This window comes from Mustelus asterias, chromosome 2, assembly GCF_964213995.1.
Source record: "Mustelus asterias chromosome 2, sMusAst1.hap1.1, whole genome shotgun sequence".
Lineage (NCBI taxonomy): Eukaryota > Metazoa > Chordata > Chondrichthyes > Carcharhiniformes > Triakidae > Mustelus > Mustelus asterias.
The window spans coordinates 128,232,750-128,251,151 of NC_135802.1; the positions used below are offsets into that span (position 1 = coordinate 128,232,750).

At 41.2% G+C, this 18,402-nt stretch overlaps 1 protein-coding gene across 6 annotated transcripts in view; it reads left to right on the forward strand.

The window, feature by feature from the left end:
- Nucleotides 1-18,402, forward strand: part of atxn1a (ataxin 1a) — a 345,727-nt gene that overhangs the window by 160,420 nt on the left and 166,905 nt on the right. For 4 of the 6 annotated variants that reach the window (XM_078241326.1, XM_078241370.1, XM_078241345.1 and 1 more), the window contains one exon: nucleotides 10,206-10,279. The gene's annotated coding sequence lies outside the window, so the exon portion shown is untranslated. Of the gene's footprint in view, nucleotides 1-9,610; nucleotides 9,677-9,902; nucleotides 9,993-10,205; nucleotides 10,280-18,402 lie in introns of those variants that run through there. The other 2 variants (XM_078241354.1, XM_078241362.1) reach the window with 2 other exon arrangements.

Here is an 18,402-nt window from a genome sequence, read left to right on the forward strand (position 1 = left end):
AAATCACTTTGATTCTGTGCCCTCTCATTCTTGATCCTTTTATGAGTGGGAACAGTTTCTCCCTATCTACTCTGTCCCAGCCCCTTCATGATTTTGAATATCTCTCTCAAATCTCCTCCTCGTCTTCTTCGCTCCAAGGAGAACAATCCCACCTCCAATCTATCCTCATGACTGAAGTTTCTCATCCCTGGAATTATTCTTGTAAACCTCTTCTGCACTCTCTCCAATACATTCACATCCTTCTGATAATGCCCAGAACTGTACACAATATTCCAGCTGAGGTCTAGCTTGTATAAGTTCAACATAACGACCATATTAAGAGTTTTGTTCATCGAGTGACCATTGGCAGCACCATGGACAATCACTTGTTATGCTTAAAATTTGCAATTCCATTGGTATAATTTTCTTGTAGCTCTTGAGCCTTTAAAGATTAGCTAGCTCTCTCTCGCTCTCTTTCTCTCTCACACAAACAAGCACATGTGCATATACACATACTAGTTAGGAACAGGAAAAGGGCATTTGGCCCATCAAGACTGCTGCGTCATTTGATGTCATGGCTGATCTGATTGTAGTCTCAACTCCATTTTCCTGTGGGCAGTGCCAATTTGCCCCTTGGTCAGTGCCAGGGTGTCAGGCTGGCACTGCTCAAGGGGCATCCCCCTTGCCCCTGACCTCTTGGGGTCCTCAATGGCCTCTATCCCCATCAGCAGGGTGAGGATGCTTGTTCCCTATTACTGGGGAGCAGTTGTAAACCCCGCTGATGGGAACCACTCCTGGCCGGGGAGGGGGCGGTTAGATGGTAGCAGGCCAGGAGAATACCATCCCGGACCCACCAATCGTATGGAAATTGTAATTTCTATATGATTATCAGATCCATGTCAATTTCCGGCACGGAGCTGATTACACTACAAAAAAGCACCTCGGAGACTTGTGCTTGGCGCCTCTGTTGTTGTCTCCCGGCCACTGACTCTGCCTGACCTTTCTTGAAGAGGTATTCTGTTTGTGATTTTCCAATTCACTGGGACTTTTCCAGAATCTAGGGACTACTCGCCAATGGTAAGAATGCCAACTTATTAGTAGTGAAATATACACAGTTCAAACTTTCAATGACCGTACAACCGAAAGATTTCATAGTGTGTATAGACCATTCACAGCCATAAACAACTTTCAGCAGTGAACTGAATCTTGATCAGATTGGATTTCTGTGACTGGTTCCATTAACACTTGCATGTAAACAAGTTAATTTTAACAACCACCAAATTAACTACACAATTGTTACCTAATAGGAAAGAGTAGGGATAGATGGATCATTTTCAGGTTGGCAGGCTGTGGGGTGCCACCTGGATCAGTGTGGGGTTTCAACTGTTCTACAGAAACAGAAATACAGAAAAGTACATTTTACCATTAATAAGGTGTTTCCATCTATTATGCTAATTCAGTGTTGTTCTTCCATTCTCCAGTGTGCTTATCATCTAATTCTGCATCTTAGATCCCTCGTTCCATCAGGTTCTCTCTTGCATTTTATTAGAATTTATATTGCATTCTATAAGGCAATAGTCACTTGTGCTGCCAGGTTTTGGTCTCTTGCCCTATTTTCTTATTCTACTCTCAGACTACTGGATGCTAGCAGGTAATCCTGCATTGTATAATATCAAGTGCATTTTTTAATGCTGTCATATTGTTTCTAATTCTGTATTCAATCAGGCTCTGTACTACATTATATCAGAATTTGTAGTGTATTCAACTGGACTCTATTCTCTGGTTTTATGAAGTTCAATTCTGCATTAAATCAGGTTCTATTCTGCATTCTATTGGGCACTACTCGTTAATTAGTATTATTTTCTAATGATTGCTATTATTATATCTGGGTTTGTTTTCTTACTGTCACTCTTATGCTACACACTGGCAGCTTCTGTTCCAAATTCTATCAAGGTCAGTTCTGTGGTGTCAGATTTTATTCACATTTTTATTGATGTGTATTCTGCAGTCTATCGGGATCTATTCTGCTAAAAGTAAAACACTGTGGATGCTGGAATCTGAAACAAAAACAGAAAATGCTGGGAAAACTCAGCAGGTCTGACAGCATCTGTGGAAGGAGAATACAGCCAACGTTTTGAGACAGGATGACCCTTCGTCAGAGTCATTCTGCATTCTGCCAGTTGCTACCTCTAGTGTCCCCTAGGCCTCTATCAACTTTTACACCAACTTTTACAGATGCACCATAGAAAGCATTCTTACTGGTTGTATCACAGTTTGGTATGGTTCTTGCTCTGCCCAAGGCCTCAAGGAACTACAAAAGGTCGTGAATGTAGCCCAATCCATCACGCAAACCAGCCTCCCATCCATTGACCCTGTCTACACTTCTTGCTGCCTCGGCAAAGCAGCCAGCATAATTAAGGACCCCACACACCCTGGACATTCTCTCTTCCACCTTCTTCCTTCGGGAAAAAGATACAAAAGTCTGAGGTCACGTTCCAACCGACTCAAGAACAGCTTCTTCCCTGCTGCTGTCAGACTTTTGAATGGACTTAGCTTGCATTAAGTTGATCTTTCTCTACGCACTAGCTATGACTGTAACACTACATTCTGCACTCTCTCATTTCCTTCTCTATGAACGGTGTTTTGTCTGTATAGTGTGCAAGAAACAATACTTTTCACTATGTTAATTCATGTAACAATAATAAATCAAATCAAATCGGCTTCTTCCAATTTCTCATTGACATGCAACCCCTTGACAACATCATTCAAAAGCAATATGTAGTCTTCACATGCACACTAACGACACTCAGCTCTACCTCACATGTCCACATGTCTTGCCTCCTATAGTGTTGATAAATTATCTGACTGCTTGTCCAGCATCCAATACTGGATAAGCAAAAGATTCCTCCAGTTAAATATTTTGAAGACTGAAACGATTGTCTTCAGTCCCCACTACAAACTCCACTCTGTGGCTACTAACTTCATCCCTCTCCTTGGCAACAATCTGAGACTGAACCAGTCTGTTCACAATTCTGTTATATTTGATTTTGAGATGAGGTTTTTGACTAAATATTCATGCCACACTAAGACCACCTTTTTCCAGCTTCGTAACATTGCCTGATTCTGCTGCCTCCACCTCCCCCAATCCCCCATCTCAGCTCAGCTGCTACTGAAACCATCATCTATGCTTTTGTTACTTCTAGACTTGACTACTCCTGGTTTGCATCCCCCTTGTTCCCCTTCGTAAACAAGTCATCCAAAACTCTGTTTGTGCCCATACTTATATCAAGTCCAGTCCACCGATCACTCCTGTGCTCGCTGACTGATTTTAGCTCCCAATCAAGTAACAGTGCAATTTTAAAATTCTCATCCTTGTTTTCAAATCCCTCCATGGCCTTGTCCCTCCATATCTCCGGAATCTTGTCCAATCCCACAACATTCCAACATATCTGCGCTCATCTACTTCTGACCTCTTGAGGATTTAATTGCTCCACTATTGGTGGCTGTATCATCAGTTGCCTAGGAACTATGCTGTTGAATTCCCTTCCTAAACCTCTCCACCTTTCTATCCTTAGAACATAGAAAAAATACAGCACAAACAGGCCCTTCGGCCCACAAGTTGTGCTGGTCATGTCCCTACCTACCTAGGCTTGTATATAGGCTTACCTATAACCCTCAATCCTATTAAGTCCCATGTACTCATCCAGAAGTCTCTTAAAAGACCCTATCGAGTTTGCCTCCACCACCACTGACGGCAGCCGATTCCACTCACCCACCACCACTACCCTCTAAAGAGGTAGACTTTCCTACCTCTTTACCAAGCTTTTGGCAGCTGCCTTAATTTCCTCTTGTGTCACTCAAGTGTCAAATTTACTATTATGAGGCTCCTTATTAAAAGGAGGAGGAGTTGCCCTCATAGTAAAAGATAACAGAAGGGTAATACAGGGAAAGGATCTTAATTCAGAAGATCAGGAAGGAAAACCAGAATGGATGGAGATTAGGAATAAAAAGAGTCAGAAAATGCTGATGAGAGTAATTTATAGGCTGCGCAACTGTACTTGTTCTGCAGGACAGAGTATTAAACAAGAAATAATTGGAACTGGTAACAAACACAATGTAATCATTGTGAGGGACTTTAATTTTCATCTAGACTAGACAAATCAAATTGGTAAAGGTGGTCTGGAAGGTGATTTTGTAGAATGCCTTTGTGACTGTTTTGTAACTATGTTGTGGAATGAACTAGGGATGAAACTATTTTCGATATAATTTTGTACAATGAAACAGGTTTAATTAGTAATCTTACAGTAAGAGATACTCTGGGAATAATGGCCTTAATACAATTGAATTCCATATTAAATATGAAAGTGACATAATCCAGACCCAAACAATTTTGAATTTAAACAATGCCAATTAGATAGATGTGAGAGAGGAACTGGCTATTGTCAATTAGGTAAATAGACTATATATAGATTCTAGAATAATCCCAGTGGATTAGAAATGAGTAAATGCAACAAACCGATTCAAGAAAGGAGGGAGAAAGAAAACAGGGAATTGCAGATGTGTTAACCTGACATATCATCCTGCTCGATTCTCTTCCTATACCCAGAGATACGTGAAACTCATGTCTGTACCTTGATTTCCCTGGGGTAGGTTGCTAGCCTGCTGCTAGAGGCTATAGCTTGAGGGGTGCCACTCCACATCAAGCAAGACTGACCAGAAACTCTCCCATTCTTACCACCTGTAATGGGTCCATCTTCCTATCAGGTTTTCTGTTTTGAATATTGCTGGAGGAGGTGGTTTCTCAGGAGAATGCAGCAGGAGCCAAGTCTGTGCACCACAAGTGACTCAGTTGCATTGAGGGGTGGCAGGGAGAGCAATAGTGATAGGAGATTCTTTTGTAAGGGTAATAGACAGACGTTTTTATGGGTGTAGCCATGACGCGGGTTTGTGTGTTATAGAGTCATAGACGTTTACAGCATGGAAACAGGCCCTTCGGCCCAACTTGCCCATGCCACCCTTTTTTTTTAAACCCCTAAGCTAGTCCCAATTACCCGTGTTTGGCCCATATCTCTCTATACCCATCTTACCCATGAACTGTCTAAGTGCTTTTTAAAAGACAAAATTGTACCCGCTTCTGCCACTACCTCTGGCAGCTTGTTCCAGACACTCTCCACCCTCTGAAAAAATTGTCCCTCTGGACACTTTTGTATCTCTCCCATCTCACCTTAAACCTATGCCCTCTAGTTTTAGACTCCCCTACCTTTGGGAAAAGATATTGACTATCTAGCTGATCTATGCCCCTCATTATTTTATAGACCTCTATAAGATCAGCCCTCAGCCTCTTACGCTCCAGGGAAAAAAGTCCCAGTCTATCCAGCCTCTCCTTATAACTCAAACCTTCAAGTCCTGGTAGCATCCTAGTAAGTCTTTCCTGCACTCTTTCTAGTTTAATAATATCCTTTCTATAATAGGGTGACCAGAACTGTACACAGTATTTCAAGTGTGGCCTTACCAATGTATTGTACAACTTCAACAAGACATCCCAACTCCTGTATTCAATGTTCTGACCGATGAAACCAAGCATGCCGAATGCTTTCTTCACCACTCTGTCACCTGTGATTCCACTTTCAATGAGCTATGAATATGTACCCCTAGATCTCTTTGTTCTATAACTCTCCCCAACGCCCTTCCATTAACTGAGTAAGTCCTGCCCTGGTTCAATCTACCAAAATGCATCACCTCGCATTTAACTAAATTAAACTCCATCTGCCATTCGTCAGCCCACTGGCCCAATTGATCGAGATCTCGTTGCAATCCTAGAGAACCTTCTTCACTGTCCACTATGCCACCAATCATGGTGTCATCTGCAAACTTACTAACCATGCGTCCTATATTCTCATCCAAATCTTTAATATGAATGACAAATAACCTCCCAAGGATGTCACTGGCTGAAGGACATTCTGAAGGGCAGGGTGAATAGCCAGAGGCTGTGGTCCATTTTGGTACTAATGATGTGGGAAAGAGGGATGAGGTCCTTAAAAAATCTCGTCGAAAGGCACTGTTTCTGAATGCACGGAACGTTCACAATGAGGTAGCTGAATTAACAGCCCAAATTGGTATACATGGATATGATATTTCAATTGCAGGCACATGGCTGCAGGGTGGACCAAGACTGGATACTGAATATTTAAGGCTGTTCAATATCTAGAAAGGACAGGGAAGGGAGGTGGGGTGATGTTAGCTCAGGATGAAATCACTGCAATAGTGCGAGAGGATATTGGCTCAGAAAATGTAGATGTAGAATCAGTCTGGGTGGAGCTAAGTAGCAACAGGGGGTGAAAAACATTAGGGGAAGTTGTCTATAGGCCTCCAAACAGTAGCGGATGGCATTAAACAGGAAATTTGAAATGCATGCAGCAAGGGTTCTATCGTAATCATGGGTGACTTTAATCTACATATAATTTGGGCAAATTAAGTTAGCAACAATAGAACCATAAAATCAAATAGAATGCCTACAGTGTAGAAGGAGGCCATTCAGCCCATTGAGTCTGCATCGACTCTGAAACAGTATCCCACCCAGGCCCTCCTCTCTACCCTATCCCCATAACCCCACACATTTACCATGGTTAATCCACCTAACCTACACATCTTTAGACTGTGACACCAATTCCTAGAGTGTGTACGATCATTCATTCCAGGTTAAGCAGTGTTTCACTTGCACCTCTTTCAATTTGGTGTATTGCATTTGCTGCTCCCAATGTGGTCTCCTCTATATCAGAGAGACCAAGTGTAGGCTGGGTGATTGCTTTGCTGAGCATCTTTGGTCTGTGCGCAATCAGGACCCTGACCTTCCGGTTGCTTGCCATTTTAACACATGATCCTGCTCCCATGCCCACATGTCATGGGAGCATGGGATAATGCAATGAGAAGGGGTTAATAAATAAATTTGTTGTGCGGGATCCTTTAGGGAACAGTGACGTAGAATTCTTCATTAGGATGGAAAGTGCTAGGATCCTAAATCTAAACAAAGAAAACTACGAAGGTATGAGGCATGAGTTGGCTAAGATAGATTGGGGAACTTCATTAAAAGCATGATGGGGAATAGGCAATGACTAATATTTATGAGGAAAGATTGGGTCGACTGGACCTGTATTCACTGGAATTTAGGAGAATGAGAGGGGATCTAAATTTAAATAAAATTCTGACACAGCTGGACAGACTAGATGCAGGGATGTTGTTTCCTCTGGCTGGAAGTTTAAGAACAAGGGGTAATAATCTCAGGATATGGAGTAGGCCAATTGGGACTAAGTTGAGGAGAAATGGCTTCACTCAGGTGAACCTGTAGAATTCTCGACCACAGGAGGCTGTGGAGGCTAAATTACTGAATATATTTAAAGAGGAAATAAATAAATTTCTAGACTCTAAAGGTGTCAAGGGATATTGGGAGAGTGCTGGAGTGTGGCGTTAAGATAGAGGATCAGCCATGATCATGTTGAATGGCGGAGCAGGCTTGAAGAGTCAACTCCTGCTACAATTGTCTATGTTTCTCTAACTGTATTGAAAGAATTTACAGATTGACAAATCTGTTGGCCTTTTTATGAACGTGTCTTCCATGGCCATGAAGTCCTGGAGTGGGACTCAAACCTCGAGTTTCTGGCTCTGAGGCCACCCACTGCATCGCAGGACTTCCTCTAAATGACATTAGTTGTAGAGAAAATGCTGGAAACTATTTTGAAGGAACAATGCACTTGAAAATAAATCACAATGATCAAAGTCGGTCTGGTTTTATGAAAGGGAAACCATGTTTGACAAATTTACTGGAGTTTTTTGTTCATATAACTAGGAATGTAGATGAAATAGATGTATTACTTTTTGATTTCCAAAATGCAAGATAAGGCATGGGTTTGGGGTTAATATATTAGCATGGATAGAGGATTGGTTAATGGACAGGAAGCAAAGAGAAGGGATAAATAATATAGTTTCAAGTTTGTATATAGTAAATAGTGGAAGCATCAGTGCTGGGACCCCAGCTACTTGCAATCTATATAATGACTTATACAGAGAGACCAAGAGAATATAAGTTTGCTGATGATATAAAGCTGTTAGAATCATAGAATCCCTGCAGTGCAGAAGGAGGCCATTCGGCCTATGGAGAGTTGGCACATACTCGATCAAAGCATCTTACCCAGGCCTCGCCCCATAACCCCACGTATTTACCTATGCAGCTTGGGATACTAAGGGACAATTTACCATGGCCAATCAACCTAACCTGCACATCTTTAGACTGTGGGAGGAAACCCATGCAGACGTGGGGAGAAGCTAGGTGGAAATACGAACTGTGAGGACACAAAGTGGCTGCAAAGGCAACAAGGTGGCAGATGAAGTATAATGACGGAAGTGAGAGTTATTCACTTTGATAGTAAGGAAATGAAAGCAGAATATTTTTTAAAAGACAAGAAACTTCCAAATGTTGATGTGACACCTAGGTTTACTCATACAGAAATATGCATGCAATGACGGCAAGCAATTAGAAAGGCAGATAGCATGTTGACCTTTTATTGAAGTGGAATTGGAGTACAAGAATAATTGTCTTGCTACAATTGCACAGGACTTTGGTGAGACCATACCTTGAGTACTGTGTTAGTTTAATTGGTCTCCATATTAAGAATGTACTTAATTGGAGGCAGTACAGCAAAAAATTACTATATTGTTTCTATGATGAGAGGCTGAGTAAATTGGATCTATCTATCCTCTGGAGTTTTGAAGAATGAGGTGATCTCATTGAAAAAATCTAAGGCATGTGAACACAATCTCAGGATAAGATCAACATTTAGGATTGGGTTGATGAGAAACTTCTTAACGCAAAAGGTTGTGAACCTTTCGAATTCCTATCACTTGAGGCTGAGATAGACAGGTTTTTGCTCCCTGAGGGTATAAAGCGATATGGGGAGCGGGCAGGAAAGTAGAGTTGATGCAGTAGATTAGCCATAATTGTACTGAATGGCAGAGCATGCAGGCTCTAGATATGGGGTAGGCTTCTCCCATGTCGTCTGTAGCCACCCTGTTGCAAGTGAGAATGGAGAATTTGGCGTTCCAGCCAAAACTCCATTCATTTTCAACAACACCAGAGAATCCTGGCCGCGAATAAGGACGGAGATTTTTGGCGATGGTCTACTCCTGCTCCTATTTATCTTCCATTGTACATTCTATCCTATCCGAATGGGGGAAAAAACAGTAAAGGGGTTTGATTTACGTTCTTTAGATTTCTTCCTGTTATTCCATTATGATATTTTTCAGTACCTGGTCATGTTCTATTCTGCACTGAGATGTTTGTGGCTTCTCCTGTCAGGTTCCATGTTTATTTTATCACTATTCTCTGCATGATGTCATTGCAGATTCTTCTCTTGTTCTATGGCTGCGGCTCCTTGAATTCTATTCCATTTGGGGTTTTTTTTTTGTCAGGTTATGTTCTATATAGGGCCAGGTTTTATCCTGCGCCTGTTGTTTTGGGCTGGGTTGAGCCGGGGGCTCCTCTCCTCCCAGTGGCTCTTGGCGGTCCGCTCAGCTCCGGCCCCGGGCCGCCATCTTCCCGCTCCCCAGATTCCGCCCGGACGGGATTGACCGGCGCACACAGGAAGATGGTGGCCCTCAGGGAAGCAGGAAGCAGTGGCCAAGGGACGAGGGGAAGAAATACCAGGTTTCTAACTTTCTAATTCCTCCCCCCCCCCCGCCGTCCCATTCTTATCAACCTGTCAGGTTTACTCCCGCCCTCCACAAGATAAAAGCAGGTCGTTGTCTCAATGGTGCAAATAAATCCCGCATCTTAAACCACTGCGCACCCAGTGTGTTTGTTTAACGGGATTTCTTTTTGGTTGAACCCCCATCAGGTGCCCCTTTAATAGAAGGAAGAGCTGAGTGACGGACGGGAGAGAGAGAGAGGAGCTTCCCACACAGCCCGGCACTGGCCCCTGTCTCCCGACACACGCAAGAGCGGGTGCCGCTGTCAGTCGCCGGTAACCATGGCTTTGGATTCCCCGCTAACCCGAGCCTGCTTGGCCCGCTCCATCCGCCGCCGCCGCCACCACCACCCCCATCCCTCCACCCACCCCCGGGAGGAGAGGCCAGCCCAGCCCCGAGGAGATTACAACTGGAGCACAGGAGCTTTACCGGGAGGTCGTGGTAGCATTTCGTTTGCCTTTCTTCATTTGTCTGCCTTGTGTTCGCAGGTTCCCAGAAAGATCTGCTTTTTTTCAAGAAACAAAGTGTTCAAATGTCCGACAAGTGCAGTGAGCTGCGACTGGTAAGAGAAATCTAGGTTGTTAGTATTTACGCACACTGCATATGCGCCTGTGTGGGGGTTTACAATTTATAACGGTTCCAAGGGATTGAGTTACAGTCCTACATTGGAATGTTAATGCAACTTGCAATGTGGAAGACTGTCAAAGTGAGCATAAAACCTTTTTAGGTTCGCGACGATAGTGACGTTTTAATTTATTTGGTTGCATCTAACTTTCTTTTGAGTTTGCATTCATTTATGCTGCGGCTTTGCAACATGCAAAAATGTTTACATTTCTATCGTGCGGCTGTATATCAAGTTATGCAACAGTTAATTAGCTATTGCCTATTTTATTATATTCTGCACACTAGATGGCATTTGTAATGTTACACTGAGACCTATTTCCAGTACATTTTCCAAGCTTATCTACTGCCTATGTAAAACCGTATAGATAATATTTTTTGAACAAGGTCAACACTTGCAATAAGTGAAACCGCTGTTATTGAAATGGCTACCTTTTGGAAATAAGATTTTTTTTTAAATGAGTTAAATATCCTTCAAGTGCAGTGTGCCATTGTAAAATGTTTGTAATTCCTTTTAGTCTGGTACTCTATCGTCTACTTCAGATGGACTAAATATCTGAAAAATAGGTCAAGCTGCAGGAAATCTGAAACGTGCTGCAGTCTTTTTGGTTTGTCCAAGCTTGCTGCTTAATATATTAACGTACTGCCTTGGCATCATGACAATTTTCCTCCTCTACAAATAATGCTCGAGTAGCGAGCAAAAACCTCCTGTTCAATTGTAAAGCTCCCATGATCGAAAGAGCCATATTTACAGCTTCTTAAACGCATTAACTGGTGATGAAAATAGCTAGGCAACTGGAGTAATAGTGACTCCAAGTGGCTTGCCAGAACAAAGGTGCCCAGCTTGTCCCCTCTCCTCATTAAGGCAGATATCCTCACTTAAATTAACTTTAATGGAGTCAAAACATTTAAAATGTGATGTGCTGATTTTTCTCAGCACTTTCGTTATTTAAATAGGGATACAGATTGTGTTATTGCGTAACTGGCAGAAAATGTGGCAATATATCATCAAGGATCTACTGTTTACTGATCAAATGAAATGTTTGTTTTCAAATAGCACTGCAATTCCACAAGGTTGTTTGTAGAATGTACTTAATTTGTGCAAGCAGTTGGTGCTAATGTATTGATGCTTTCTTCCCAATTTTTGATATAATTCAAATATTTGCTAATGCAGATAAGGAAGTTAATTTTAAGTACAGTTGCAGAGATTTCTGTACTTGTATCGTATCATGTGGGCACCGTTTCAGAATGCATCATTACTGCTAGTTGAATGATTCTGATGTACTAAACTCCACAGGAAGATGCACTAAACTCCACATGAAGATGCATTCATATTTTTTAGGTCATTTTGCTTCAATGAAGCATTAAAAAAATCTGAAATGAACAAATTATTATATTCTTCTATACAAATTTGATCACACTTTTTAAGTACTGTTGTTTGTGCAAGTAAGTCAAATTACATGGCCCAGAAAATAACCTTAGAAGAACTGGCATTTATATAACACCTTTAATAGGCTCAGGATGGCTCAGTGTTTTACAACCAATTAAGTACAATTGAATTGCAGTCACGGTTGTATTGTAGGGAACATGTCAGCTAATTTGCAAAGAGCAAGGTCTTACATATGCAATGTGGTAATGACCGCATAATCTATTTTGATATTGACTGAGGGAAAATATTGATTGTGGGACAACTCACCTTCTTTTAAAAATAGTGCCATGAGATATTTTGTATCCACCTAGGATGCCAAAGGAATACTCAATTTACCTTTTCGTTTGAGAAACTGCAACGAGCAGTGCTCCCTAAATTCTGCACTGGAGTGCTATCCTAGATTGTGCTCAAGTCTCCAGTGCGGTTTGAACCCACAATTTCTCTCTTCAGTTACTAATCTTAAAGTACTTGTTTTTTTTCTCTTCTGTCGCTCTTAGAACATTTCCACAATTTACAGATGTAATTAGTTGTCATTCTTTCTTGAACACTCAATTTATTTACTCAAAATGGTTCATTTATGTGCATTTTCAGAATCTCTAAAAGCAATTCATATTTCAGTTTTGACAATTTATGTAATTTTCTTAATGTCCAACTTTTCATCAATTTAGGTTTTACTATAAACCTATGCTCTCTAATAAAGGCAGTCATTAAGGTGGTGGAGGAATAGGGATTTTTAAAAAAACCCTATCTACTATATAGCCATGCTGTGCAGCACAACAAGAAAGCAATTTGTACATAGAAAAAAAACATTTGTGTATATTTGGCATTTTGTTTTGCTTGCAATGTGCACTTGTCATTTCAATTTTCAGTCCATCTGTTAATTTCATGCCCCAGCATATTTTGGTTAATTGTCTGATGTTCTGATTTTGCTAGCCCTCTGATCTGTTTTCAGTTTGGATTCTGTTTATTGAATATAGCTGTATTTGAGTGTAAATTGTACTTCAGCTATGAAGATCTGATTTATTATTGTCACATATATTGGCAGACAATTATAAGTATTGCTTCTTGTGCGTTATACAGGCAAAGCACATTCATAGAGTATGTAGGGGAGAAGGGCGGCACGGTAGCACAGTGGTTAGCACTGCTGCTTCACAGCTCCAGGGACCTGGGTTCGAATCCCGGCTCGGGTCGCTGTCTGTGGAGTTTGCACATTCTCCCTGTGTCTGCGTGGGTTTCCTCCGGGTGCTCCGGTTTCCTCCCACATGCCAAAGATGTGCGGGCTAGGTTGATTGGCCATTCTAAATTGCCCCTTAGTGTCCCGGGATGCAGCGGTTAGAGGGGTTAGTGGGTAAATATGTAGGGATATGTGGATAGGGCCTGGGTGGGATTGTGGTTGGTGCAGACTCGATGGGCCGAATGGCCTCTTTCTGCACTGTAGGATTCTATCTTCTATGAAAGGAGAGGGTGCAGAATGTAGTGTTAGTCATAGCTAGGGTGTAGAGAAAGATCAGCTTTAATATAAGGTAGGTCAAATCAAAAGTCTGATGGCAGCAGGAAAGAAGCTGTTCTAGTGTCGGTTGGTGCGTGATCTCAGACTTCTGTATCTTTTGCTCGATGGAAGAGGGTGAAAAAGAGTATGTCCATGATGCATGGGGTCCTTGATTATGCTGGCTGCCTTTCCGAGGCAGCGGGAAGTGTAGACGGAGTAAATAGGTGGGAGGCTGGTTTGCGTGATGGACTGGGCTATGTTCGCAACCCTTTGTAGTTTCTTGGGGTCGTGACCAGAGAAGGAGCTGTACCAAGCTGTGATACATCTGGAAAGGATGCTTTCTATGGTGCATCTGTAAAAATTGGTGAGTGCCGGAGCGGATATGCCAAATTTCCTTAGCCTCTTGAGGAAAGTAGAGACAAGTCTTAGAAAAAGTGGAATGAATTTCAACAAATAGTTTCATGAAGCACAACGTTTATTTTTATTTTAGCTGGTTAAGTCAATTAACTTGGTTTAGTTTCTTGTCCATCGTTGAATCTCAGTTTGGGCAATTCTTACATTAGATTCTGTATTTTAAAATATTGTATCAGTGAAAGTGGTTCATGGCCTTGCTAAGTTGAGAATGTGTTGAACCATTGAAACACATTATCATAAATATATTAAGGAATCTTATTTGTTCATTTTAATTGGTTTTAAGCATTTCCGTATTTATTGTATTAAATACATAAGGGTTGAGAGTGCAGACAGCCAATGTTATTGTAATACTGATGGAGGTATTCGAGATAAACTAGGAAATTGAAAGTTAGGTCTAAGTTTTAGAGGTTACACAAGTTTCATAATGACAGGTTTTAATAGAGGAAAAAATATTCTGTCTGGTAAATGAATGAATAACCAGAGATCATAAGTTTAAAATCATTTGTAATAGAGCGAGAGAGGGGATGGGAGAATCGTCCCCCTCAAGTTGTCAGGACCTGAGAATGTGGTGGAAACTGACACCGTTAAAAGTTTTAAAGGGGAGTTGGTTAGGCACTTAAAGGATGAAGAACTTAAAAAATTAGTTAAAAAGCAGTGATGTGGGCCCAGTTGGCTGAATGACATTGTTCTGTACTGTAAGTAAAATGTCAGTTTTGGGGAAGTTAGTAGAGTCTATTATTGGGGGCAGTGTGACTAAGCACTTGGACATATGAACTGATCTGAGAGGACCAGCATGGATTTGTGAATGGTAAATCACATGTTACTTATCTAATTTAATTTTTTTGAGGAGATACTATTGTGTTAGATAAGAGGGGTTCTATGGATTTCTATAAGGCATTGGTAAGGTTCTATAAAGAGATTGCTAAGAAAAAAAGAGAGCACACTGGAATTGAAGACAACTAATTGGTACAAGTAAGGTGGCGAGAAAGCTGAGATAAGAACCAGGATTTTCCTCCCCTGCTTTGTGGGTGGGAAAGCCAATGGAGGTAGAGTGAAAGAACCTTTAACAATAAGTGACCACAATATGGAAGTATTTTACATTTGTGTTTGAAAATGAAAAAGTTCAATCTGAAGCCAGGTGTTAAAGTTGAAGAAAGGAAATTATGAAAGCATGAGGGACAAATTGGCTGAGGTGGACTGGGAGAATACATTAAAAGGTATAACATTGCATAGGCAATGGATAGTTTTCAAAGAACCATTACATAGCATGCAGCACCTATACATTCCTTCAGGGTGCAAAAGCCAGTCAACAGTGGCTGACAAAAGAAGTTAGGATTGTATAAGATTAAAAGGAAAGGCTTCTAAATTTGCCAGAAATAGTAGTAAACCTGAGGACTGAGAGTTTTTTAAGGAAGGCCAAGAAACTGATAGATAAAGGGAGAAGAGAATATAACAGCAATCCAGCAAAGAAAGGACTTTTAACCCCACGAGCTATATCTAATTTCTTCTTTAAATCAGAAAATGCTTTGGTCTCAACTATTTTCTGGGTAGTGAATTCCACACAATCACCACACTGAGTGAAGATATTTCTCCTCACCTCAGTCCTAAACCCCTTATCCTCAAACTGACCCCCTCAAGCTCTGGACTCCCCCACCATTGGGAACATTCTTTCTGAATCTGCCCTGTCTAACCCTGTTAGAATTTCATAAGTTTCTATGAGATCCCATCTCATCTTCTAAACTCAGAGTATAATCCTAACCTACTTAGTCTCTCCTCATATGACAGACCTGCCATCTCAGGAATCAGCCTGGTAAACCTTCACTGTACTCCCTCTACAACAAGGACATCCTTCCTCAGATAAGGACACCAAAATTGCAAACAATACTCCATCAACGCCCTATGCAATTGTAGTAAAACACCCCTATTCCTATACTCAAATCCTCTTGCTATGAACGCCAACATACTATTTTCCACCTTTACTGCCTGCTGTACTTGCACACTTTTGGCGACTGATGCACAGGAACATCAAGGTCTCGCTGAGTATCCGCCTCTCTCAATTTACACCCATTCAAGTAATAATCTGTCTTCCTATTATTGCTACCAAAGTGGATAAGCTCACATTTATCCACATTATATTGCATCTGCCATGCATATACCCCACACTCAGCCTGACCAAATCATGGTGAAGCATTTTTGCATCCTCCTCACAGCTTGCCCTCCCATCCAACTTTGTATCATCTGCAAATTTGGAGATAATACATCTCGTTCCCTCTTGCAAATCATTCATAAATAATGTGAACAGTTGGGGTCCTAGCACAGAACCCTGCAGTACCCCACTAGTCACTGCCTGGGTGACTGTGTGGAGTTTGCACATTCTCCCCGTGTCTGAGTTTCCTCCAGATGCTGCAGTTTCCTTCCACAGTCCAAAGATGTGTAAGTTAAGCCAATTGACCATGCTAAATTGCCCCTTGGTGTCCCAGAATGTGTAGGTTAGGTAGATTAGCCATGGTAAATATGTGGAATTACAGAGACAGGGTGGGGCAGAGTGCTTGGGTAAGATATTCCATCAGAGAGTTGGTGCAGACCTGCTGGGTCAAATAGCCTCCTCTGCACTGTAGGGATTCTATGAAATCTCCTGGATGTAAAGATCCAAGGGAAAATGTGGAGTTAAATTAGTATAAGTAGGAAGATTGTGTTGGATAATTAATGGGATCAAACGTTGACCTCATATTATGCATCCCAGAGTTTTGAAAAAGGTCACTAGAGAGATAACAGACGCATTGGTGATCATCTTCCAAAATTCTATAGACTCTGGAATGATTCCTGAAGATTGCAAGGTAGCCAATGTCACCCCATTATTTAAGAATGGAGGGAGAGAGAAGGCAGGATTACAGACTTGGTAGCCTTACATCAGTGGTAGAGAAAATGCTGTAATCTATTATAAAGGATGTGATAAATAGTTACTTGTACAATCGTGATCTGATTGGGCATAATCAGCATGGATTTACAAATGGGGAATCAAATTTGATGAAATTATTGGAGTTTTTTGAAGCTGTTACTAACAAAATTGATAAGTGAGTTGATGGACATACCAGATTTGGACTTTCAGAATGCTTTTGATAAAGTCCCCCACATGAGGTTAATTAGCAAAATAACAGCACAAGGGATAGGGGGCAACATACTGTCATGGATTGAGGAGCTAACGAGCAGAAAACAGTAGGAATTAACAGGTCATTCTCTTGTTTGCAGGCTGTGGCTAGTGTGATACTACTGCAAGGATCAGTACTTGGGGCCTCAGCTGTTCACAGTATAAATGATTTGGATGTGTCGATCAAATGAATGCTGGGTGGGAATGTGTTGTGAGGAAGATGTAAAGCAGCTACAGAAGGATTTGGACAGAGTGAGTGTGCAAAAACATGGCAGAGATAATATATAAGATGGAGAAATGTGCGGTGATCCATTTTGGGCGAAGGAACAGATGTGCAGAGTATTTCCTAAATGGTAAGAAATTGGAAAGTGTAGATGTACAAAGGGACCTGGACATCCTTGTCCATAGGTCACTGAAGGCTAGCATGCAGGTGCAGCAAGTTATTAGGAAGGCTAATGGATGTTAGCCTTTATCACGAGGATTTAAGTACAGGAGTAGTGGGTCTTGCTTCAATTGTATAGGAGCTTGGTTAGACCACATCTAGAGTACTGTGTGCAGTTTTGGTCCCCTTAGCTCAGGATATTATTGCCACAGAGGAAGTGTAACGAAGGTTCCAGGGATGGCAGGACTCTCTTATGAAGAAAGATTGGGCAAACGGGGCCTGTATTCTTGAGAGGTGATTTCATTGAAACCTACAAAATACTTAAAGGAATAGACAAAATAGATGCATTTGTTGTAGAAATTGCATTCTATGTTGTCAATGCAACACCAGTGTTTCACTTGTGTCATTATCTTTATTTTGTTAATGTAATCTAAATATATACCCCAACTTAATTATTTTGTTTGCCTTTTAGATAATTCATGATCAATTTTTCATCCCAGTTTTGTAATAAGTGCATTGTTTGGCTTTGACAAACTTAAATGTCATGATCATCCCCCTCAGATGGGAGGCTATCATTTGGCCCTTCACCATTTGACATGTGGTTTTGATCACTTTGTCTACCCACTTCAACTTTAACCTCTGCATTTTCCAAATTTGCCAATAGTACTTTTCTGGCAATTAAAATTGAGCTAATGTCAGCTTGGTTTCTCTAATTTGTCCACATGGAATGTTGCCTGACCTCTTGGAGCTGTCAAAACTAGATAAGAGTTTAGCACCTCAAGATTTTTATATATACATGATGAAAAAGGTGCACTTCTAAAGGAGCTGTATCTTTGTTTCTGTGTTGCAACTTGTATATAATTCAGATAATTTGCCCAAAGTTATCTGTGTGGTGTTTTATCTTCCAGATAGAAAACCTCCCACTTTACTTCATTTTGCCCCTCAACATAATCTTCTGTCCCTCTCTCCTTCAATCAAGTCTGACACTATCGTGCAGTATTGAGGGGACATTTCACTGTTGGAGGTGCCATTTTTCAAAAGAGACATATTCTGAGGCCTCATCAGCCTGTTTGATGTAAAAGATCCCACAACACTCTTTCTACAAGAGTAGGGAAATTATCCCCAGTGTCCTGGCAATGCCACAAAAAATAGATTATCTGGTCATTATCACAGTGAGAGTTTGCTGAGTGCAAATTAGCTGC